This window comes from Giraffa tippelskirchi, chromosome X, assembly GCF_054371585.1.
Source record: "Giraffa tippelskirchi isolate mGirTip1 chromosome X, T2T-mGirTip1v1.2.pri, whole genome shotgun sequence".
Lineage (NCBI taxonomy): Eukaryota > Metazoa > Chordata > Mammalia > Artiodactyla > Giraffidae > Giraffa > Giraffa tippelskirchi.
Window position 1 is genome coordinate 131,298,576 of NC_137289.1, and position 9,279 is coordinate 131,307,854.

At 43.5% G+C, this 9,279-nt stretch overlaps 1 pseudogene; it reads right to left on the bottom strand.

Moving 5' to 3' along the window:
- Nucleotides 1-1,227: 1,227 nt before the first annotated feature.
- On the bottom strand, nucleotides 1,228-2,172 carry LOC145535764 (melanoma-associated antigen B3-like; annotated as a pseudogene).
- Nucleotides 2,173-9,279: the final 7,107 nt, after the last annotated feature.

The window sequence follows — 9,279 nt, forward strand, 5'->3', positions numbered from 1 at the left end:
CTCATGTCAATTTAATTCTTAGACCAAACAGAAGAACCTAGAGGGAAATTCCTCCTTTGCCAACACTGCTATTGACAGCTCCAAGTTTTGTTTTTACTATTGTGGTTTTTTCCTCTGAATTATTTTATTTTTTTCTCCAGTCTCTTTTCAACTCTATGTTCATTTAATTCTGTTCCATTTTATCTATGAATTAATAATCAAATAGTTTTAATTTGAATGTAGCATAACTACATGTACATTTTTAATTACAATACAGCAGAGGAAACAGGGTAATTTTTAAAGTAATTATGGAAAATATCCATCTAGAGTGAAATATAGTATCAAACATGTAAGTTATTTTCTATGAACAATGGTGAATTTAAGTAATTATTTTAATGTTTGTGATCTATGAAAATTGGGCATTTTCTTGATCAGTAAATATGATCTAAGAGTCAGAAATGATTGAGCGACTAAAGAACAACAGCATCAAAAAATATGATCTAACTTAATGGGATCTCTGATATACAATAAGAATATTAAAATTATTATCAGCTTAATTCCAATTTTTTGACACTTTCTGCTTAAAATATATGCATATATATACATACATATATATATATATATATATATATATATATAACATGACTGTTTTCATTTGGAAATTGCTATTTGATTGGGATTCCTTATAGAACCCAAAACAGGTGCTGATCATGAAATCAGAGGCTTCTGAGAATCTAATATTCATTGATCAATGCTGGTGAGAGTCAGCCATTCTTGATAGTTTTATGACAAGAAACATAATTGATGTTTATGCTTCAAATAATTCATCAAACCCAGAAGATTTAAGATGCTGATAAAATCATCTGTCAACTTTATGTATTTATTGGTAAAGAGCAGATTTTGTCCTTTTATTTTGAATATAATAATTTTGCTATTTATATTAGGGAGAATGTAAAAGAACAGAAGGTACTCTTTACACTTCTGATTTAGAAAGATTAAAAGGAACAAGAAAAACTAACATTGACCATGTTTTACTTTTTTTCTATTCCATTATCCTAACTATTTTACTATGGGATTCTTTCACATTTCCAAGAATATAATCCCTATTGTGATGTTATATTTTCTCGTCTGGGGGAAAAAACTTACATACTTCACTATGGCTGGGAAGATAATATTGAGCATGTCCCTGGGAGGTGTATTGACTTTGACAGTAGTGTCAGGCCTGGCTGCATCTGTGCCTTGGGCTTTCTATTCTTCATCTTGAAAAGCTTCTTCATAATGAGCGGGGAAGTCACTGGGAACAGCATCACTGACCTTTGCCAAAAATTCCAGGACTTTCATCTTGCTGGTTTCAAGAAGTGCTTTTGGGCCCCAGAGGAACTCATAACGTGGAGGATCACTGTTGGTAACCTGGCGGTACTCCAGGTACTTCAGCCTCACTAAATCTTTGGTGATGAGCTTTCTGGGCTCTCCATAGATGAAGTGCTTTCTACCAGCATATACTCACATCGTACCCAGGAATTTCCAGATGTCTTCCTCAGCAACACAGTTGCCCTTCAGGAAGATCATACCCAGGAGATTCATCAGGAGACTGGTCTTGGGTAACCCCCTTCCACCACACACCCTCCCATTGTTGGGGAGTTTTAATTTGCTGACCAGATTATAGCAGGGAACGACTGAGTCGACTTCCTTCATATCTACTGCAAAGATTAGCTCAATGTGTTCAGAGGCTCTCTTGAGAATCTCAGCAAATCACTCATGGTGCCTTTGGTGGATAATCTTCAGCATGTCTTCCTTCATAATGAATTGCTTCATTTTATACTTGTACAGAAGGAACTGTGCCAACAAGCTAGCTTTCCTGGTTAAACAGTCAGTTCCTGGGGTCTCAGTGAAGGGTAGGACCTCATAGGCAAATGCCCTATACTCATTTTGGCCATCAAATGCTTCACTAGATCGAGTGTAAGAAAAGACTGAAGTAGTGGTGATGGTCGGTGCTCTTTGAGGCTCCTGGGAAGTGCTACATGACTCAGCACCAGGCAGACTCTGGGTAATACCTTCACACTGAAGAGAGGAGGTAGTGGACTCCTCTTCTGCTGCTGCTATGGCCTGAGCACCCCAACAACTCTGGGTCTTGCCTTGGGCTCGGGGGCGTTTATCACCACCACAGGCCTTACTCTTCTTACTTTGAGGCATGGTCAGGGACAGCAGGAAGGAGTATAGACAGGAGCTCAGAAGACGTGGGCACCTGGAGGAAGGAGAATAAGATGCTCTAAGCACCTCAGCAGGGAGATTCCACCTTGGCTTTAAGCAAGGCCACCTCTTCAGGGTCCTTGGGGACACTGGTCTAGGACCTCTCAAGGCTTCTGTTTTGATCAGCCTGTCCCCTGAGAAAACTGTGGAGGATATTAGAACCTTAGAATGCAGCCTGCCAACCCTGCTGAGGGTATACTAGGGTGACAGCAGGGGCTGCCAGTAGGGAGCCTCTGTTCTGGGTTTGAGGGTATTCTCAGTTTATAGTCAGGGTCATCATAGTCATACAGTCAATTGTTGGCAGGTCTTGAGCCTCCTCTTCTGATGCTTTGAAGCTGAAACCTCAAACCAAAGTCAGCACTTCCCTGAGTCCCCAGAGGAGGAAGTGAAGGGGTTCCTTAGCCCTTCTCTCTGTCAGAGGATACCCAGATGAGAGCTATGTGGAACCCACTCCTTCAGGGGCTGCTTGGGTCCTCAGTTCTTGTTAAGGATGCTCACCTGGTCTCCAGGCAGTACCTGGTATACCTCCCCTCTGCTGACTGGTGGCTGCAACTTCATACTAACCTCATACTCTTCTCTCTCAGATTTGATGTGGATTGTCAGCCTCAGCCTGACAGTCCTGCCCTGAGCCTGCAAGTTCTGAATGAAAAACGTGGGGCCTAGATTTTTTGAGATCTATTGTCACTCTGCTTATTTAACTTATATGAAATGCCAGGCTGAATGAAACACAAGCTGGAATCAAGACTGCCGGGAGAAATATCAATAACCTCAGATACGTAGATGACACCACCCTTATGGCAGAAAGCAAAGAAGAACTAAAGAGCCTCTTGGTGAAAAAGGAGAGTGAAAAAGTTGGCTTAAAACTCAACATTTAAAAAACTAAGATCATGGCATCCAGTCCCATCACTTCATGGCAAATAGATGGGGAAGCAGTGGAAACAGTAAGAGACTTTATTTTGGGGGGCTCCAAAATCACTGCAGATGGTGACTGCAGCCATGAAATTAAAAGATGCTTGCTCCTTGGAAGAAAAGCTATGACCAACCTAGACAGCATATTAAAATGCAGAGACATTACTTTGCCAACAAAGGTCCGTCTAGTCAAGGCTATGGTTTTTCCAGTAATTATGTATGGATGTGAGAGTTGGACTATAAAGAAAACTGAGTGCCAAAGAATTGATGCTTTTGAACTGTGGTGTTGGAGAAGACTCTTGAGAGTCCCTTAGACTGCAAGGAGATTAAATGAGTCAAACCTAAAGGAAATCGGCCCTGAATATTCATTAGAGGGACTGATGCTGAAGCTGAATACTTTGGGCACTTTATGCAAAGAACTGATTCATTGGAAAAGACCCTGATGCTAGGAAAGATTGAAGGCGGGAGGAGAAGGGGACAACAGAGGATGAGATGGTTGGATGGCATCACTGACTCAATGGACATGAGTTTAAGTAAGTGCCAGGAGTTGGTGATGGACAGGGAAGCCTGGCATGCTGCAGTCCATGGGGTCACAAAGAGTCAGACATGACTGAGTGACTAAACTGAACTGAATTGATTCAATAACTGGTAGTCCTCTCAATCTTTCCTTTGACCCTTTGCATGGTCTGGGATTTCTGTCTTCCTGCCAGCCTCTCCTGAGACAACAACCCAGTAACATATGAGGGTTCCCCCACTTTCCCATGGTCTCTAAGGCTGAGAATAGGGGATGGATTCTTTTGTACTCCATAAAACTCCTGGAAAGATCTGGAAATCCTTCTATTGTGGGGGAATAAACTACCCCTTATAAACAAAATCTTTCACCCGCCCCACCTGCTGCCTTCCTGCCTCGCCCCCCACCCCCCCATCCCTTCACCATTCCATCCTCGCCATACCATAAGAGAAAATGAGTGTAGGTCATCACATCACCAGTTGCACAGACATGCCAGGCTGCCATCAGGGCAGGAATTCCCTCTGTCCTCACATAGGGTCCTCATCCCAACTCCTGGCTACTGTAGGATGCTTTCCTCTGCTACCTTGAGGCCCCTCCCCTAAAAAACCAACACCCTCACAATCTCGGACACCCTCCTCAAAGAAGTCAGCCTGATCGCCCTGTCTGGGTCTTCCCAAACTTGACGGAACCACAGGTCCTGTGCCACTTCACTGTTCTGGGGTTGAGGTCCCCTCAAACCTCACTCACAGTTCCGTCTCGAATTCCTTCAGGGCAAGGCGGTCGAGTTCCTAATCTATCATATAGAAAAGGAAGGCTCGCCTCTACCTGACCGCCATGCTTGGGTCCTCTGAGAGCGACAAGCAGGGCCTCGTTTGGACTTTCCACCTGAATTTCCTCACTCCGAGCCTTGTTAGGGTCTTCTTCCCCCTGTGAAGTGGGGTCACGCACTTCAACCAAGGTCCTTACCTCCCGGAGAGCCTCTGGGCTGAAATCTTCCTCCACCAGAGCGTCGGGGATTTGTTGCGGGCGAGCCACGGGGGGGGGGGGGGGTAGGCGGCGCGAGTGGGGGGGAGGTTGGGGGGTTGTTGGGGAGTCTCTCATTCATCATTCAGGCTCCTCACCTTGACTCGGTTCCTGCTGGAGCCTGGATATGCTCACACGCTTGAGGCCATGCACCACCGCCGGAGGCAAACTCGTTCTCCTTCCTTAGCTGCCTAGCAGCTAGCTACTACCTAGGAGGAAGTGAGCGCCTCACCATAGATAGTGCCTTGATCTCTGGCACCCCCTCTGTTCTGGAGTGGAGGACACCCTCAGTTTCACACAGGCTTCTCAATTACACTCCTTGGCGGCCGTCTATGGGGTCGCACCGAGTCGGACACGACTGAAGCGACTTAGCAGCAGCAGCAGCAGCAGCAGGACCTTGGGCACTTCCTTCTGTCACTGTCCTTACAACAAGGTCCTCACCTACTTGAAACCTTTCTTGCAGGAAGCTGTCTGGTGGCACAGGTCTAAGAGTAGGTACGGGGTTGTCCCTGCAGGACTCCCTAAATGATCAGGTGGTGTTCTCCTCAGTAGTCCTGCACCCGAGTCCTGTCTTAGCTCCTGTCTCTTTAATGAATGGCTTCCTTGTAAATGCCACATCCCTGCAAACTCTTAAGTACTATCTCCACTGTGAGTCTTAAGGGCAATGGGTCTGTGTCCCCGGAATGATGTAGCATAGGGAAGCTGAAGTGCCAGGTAGAGGATTTAGATAGGAGTTGAGCTTTCAGAGAAAAAAGCAAAAAACATGCTGATTTATTTCTTCTCTTTACCACCCACACTTGGCTTCCGATACAACTTCTGTTCTACAAGACTTGCACACTACAGAAATGGGCTGAGCCTGATAATTTCGTGAGACCCTCATCTTTCATGGTTTACTGACACTGCACATATAAATATTCATATTGCTACCAGGTAGTATATCCTTCTCTTCATTATTCACACCCCTCACTTATTTTGGTTTTCTTATTGCCCTGGCTATGTATTTCAGTCCAGTACTTTGGGCACACACTGCTTTTTATTTTTATTGTTCCTTCAGTCACCTGAGATATATTCCAGAATAGAGAGAAGCTGCTGCTGCTGCTGCTAAGTCGCTTCAGTCGTGTCCGACTCTTAGCGACCCCATGGACTGCAGCCTACCAGACTCCTCCGTCCATGGTTTTTTCCAGGCAAGAGTACTGGAGTGGGGTGCCATTGCCTTCTCCAATAGAGAGAAGAAAAGTGAGTAAAAATACACAAGGTCAACTTCAGGGTGGGAGTGGTAGAAAAGAGTGTGCCCTAGAGAAATTCAGACCAGGAATCTAGTCTAGCTCTGTTACTTACCACCTTGTGAATATGAGAATATTGCAAGTCCTTCATCTGCCAAATGAATTTGATAAACCCTATCTTGTATGACTGTGGGAATGTATGTACTGTGTATAAAGCACCCATCAAAATCCTGGCAAATATTGGATGTTTCATGAATAGCAGTTAATATTTTTACCTAGACAATACCACCTTCCTATGTAGGAATGTTTTCTTAAATCCAGCATATGTCAGGGGAAATGCAGCACTGTCAGACAGAACAATACCAAATCAGTCAAAATTTTGCTTTGGCAAGTAAAATTAAGTATCTTTTCCACATTAGAGCATTTATTATTTAATTTTGATGTGAAGGTTTTTTTTCCGCCTGGAAGCAACGCAACTCAAAGTTCCTGGAATTTTGTCATGTACTGACTCTTTCAGTCCTTTCCAGTTTCCCTTCTATCTAAACCATGTCTGTTTTTATTTGTTTCTTCCCCACCAAAATCTAGCCCTCTCTTAGAGTTTGCCAAATTACTCAATTAAAATTCTCTTTTAGTGCATTGGGATCTGGCTCTACCAGTTCAAGGCAGAAAGTGTCAACAGAGTGGCTCTTGTGTATCTCACCTATTGGGGCTCAATGCAGGTTGCCCCAAAATATGCCACAGTAGCATATTGATTACCTTGTATTTAAGTTACTTAAGAAAAGGCCATTGCAGGAGTGATATTCTGACCCTCTTTTCTGTCTCCCTGAAAGCAGGAAATAAGTCTGTCATATGAAAGATGCACTGCCTGCGTCTGGAGGTGGAAGAACACCCTTACAGCCAAAAATAGAGAATTCAGTCAGAGAAGTCTGTATACACAAATGTCTTTAATTTACTACCCCAAGCTCAAATTCTGTTTAGATTCTTCACTAATTGAGCACTCAAAACTTACGTTTATTTGTCCTGTCCATTCCTCAAAAATGTATTGTTTCTAGGTCTAAAACATATAAAAGCTGCCTGCTTTGGCCACTTCTTTAGATCCCATTTCTAGGACACCCTCGTGCACATGAATTACAATTTGTTTCTTCTTCTCCTGTTAATCTGTCTGTGTCAATTTTATTATTAGTCCAATCACAGGAACCCAAGAGGCATAGAGGCATAAATTTCTCCCTCCCTGACAGTTGGCAAGCCAGCCAGGAGGCTTCTCATCCTGAGACTGCTGCTACTGAGAGATCCTGGGACATCTGACAAAGGCCACAGAAGGTAAGATGTCTTATCATGTCAGTCTCCCAGATCGCTGCCTTCAAGGTCTGATGCGAGGGAAAGTAGTCAGAGTCCCTTTTTTTCTCTCTAAATTTAGATTAGCAGGAGATAATATTTGTGTAGCTAGTTCCTTGGACTTAGGGAAACTTAGGGATTCTTTTCTTCTCAAACATGGTCACTGTTTTACTTTGTCTGATGTGTCACTTGTCATAAGGAGAAAGAACCATAGGGCAGTACAGCAGGCATAGGCCCTATAAGCCTGCTGTTCAAGCCAGCCTCACAGAGTGGTGAATTAGCAATTCTCACCAGACCTGCGTCTATTTAGACAAACTTTGCTGTGGTTCCTGTAAGTAAAAACCAGATGAGATTTTACCTTCCATCTTCTTTTATATTTTGAGAGCTCATCATTTTGTCCAGTGAGAATATTCTCTCTGGTCTCTGCCATCCAGGAGGTACATTTACGGGGATATATCTTGTGGCTTGTTGAATAGACTGGAGTTCCAAGACGTGAAGTCACCAGCAGCACTCTCTTTGTCTGTTTGGGCCAGCTCTCAGGGGGGTTTGTCATAAGGGGTCCTGGTCCATAAGGGGCATTTGTCATCTCAACTTGTGTTTCCTGTTAGCACTGGAAAGCCTCATGCCAGTAGTGCCTGCCTGGTGTCATGAATTAGTGAGCTTATGGCTAGAGTGCCCCACATTTTGTGGAACACTGGAGAACTAAAAAGGCTCTTGATGAAAGTGAGAGAGGAGCGTGAAAAAGTTGGCTTAAAAGCTCAACATTCATAAAACTAAGATCATGACATCTGGTCCCATCACTTCATGGGAAATAGAGGGGGAAACAGTGGAAACAGTGTCAGACCTTATTCTTGGGGGCTCCAAAATCACTGCAGATGGTGATTGCAGCCATGAAATTAAAAGACGCTTGCTCCTTGGAAGGAAAGTTATGACCAACCTAGATAGCATATTAAAAAGCAGAGACATTACTTTGCCAACAAAGGTCTGTCTAATCAAGGCTATGGTTTTTCCAGTGGTCATGTGTGGATGTGAGAGTTGGACGGTGAAGAAAGCTGAGCGCCGAAGAATTGATGCTTTTGAACTGTGGTGTTGGAGAAGACTCTTGAGAGTCCCTTTGACTGCAAGAAGATCCAATCAGGCCATCCTAAAGGAGATCAGTCCTGGATGTTCATTGGAAGGACTGATGTTGAAGCTGAAACTCCAATACTTTGGCCACCTCATGCGAAGAGTTGACTCATTGGAAAAGACTCTGATGCTGGGAAGGATTGAGGGCAGGAGGAGAAGGGGACGACAGAGGATGAGATGGCTGGATGGCATCACCGACCCGATGGACATGAGTTTGGGTAAACTCCAGGAGCTGGTGATGGACAGGGAGGCCTGGCGTGCTGCAATTCATGGGGTTGCAAAGAGTCAGACACGACTGAGCGACTGAACTGAACTGAACTGAGAGAGCTTGTTTTCACTACATCATTCATACCACCTGTAGCAACAAAGGGCTTTTACTTTTTTGACTAACTCTGGGAATGAACTTTCTGGATCTTGTGAGGGGTAAATACTCTCTTGTAATATGTTTCTTGCATCTTTGGTTAAGCAATAAGAAAAAAAAACCTTACTGGTTTGGGTTGCTGTTTGAAATTAATATAAGAGCCTACTTGCCAATGGCCAGATGATAGATCCTTTAAATTGGCTGTATTTAAAAGGAAAACATTTTGTGGGAGCTGTCATCATAAACATCTGCCATATTGATACTTACATGAGGATCGAATTGAAAGGAAAAAAAATTATAATGACCGTCCTTAAGAAATTCCTTATTATGATGAAAGAACTTAAACAAAAATCCAACAAAATTCTCCTTCTTAACAATAACCCTATTTCCTCAGTAATTTTTCAGGACCTCCTACACATAATCTCAGAACAAATCAGCTGGAGCCAAGGGCTAACAGAAACAACTGTCTTTGTCTTGTAAATATAAAATCAGAAATACAATTCTAGAAGCAAGTCAAAACACACCTAACTTGACAAGTCCCAAGGCTTTGCCCATCCCTCCTT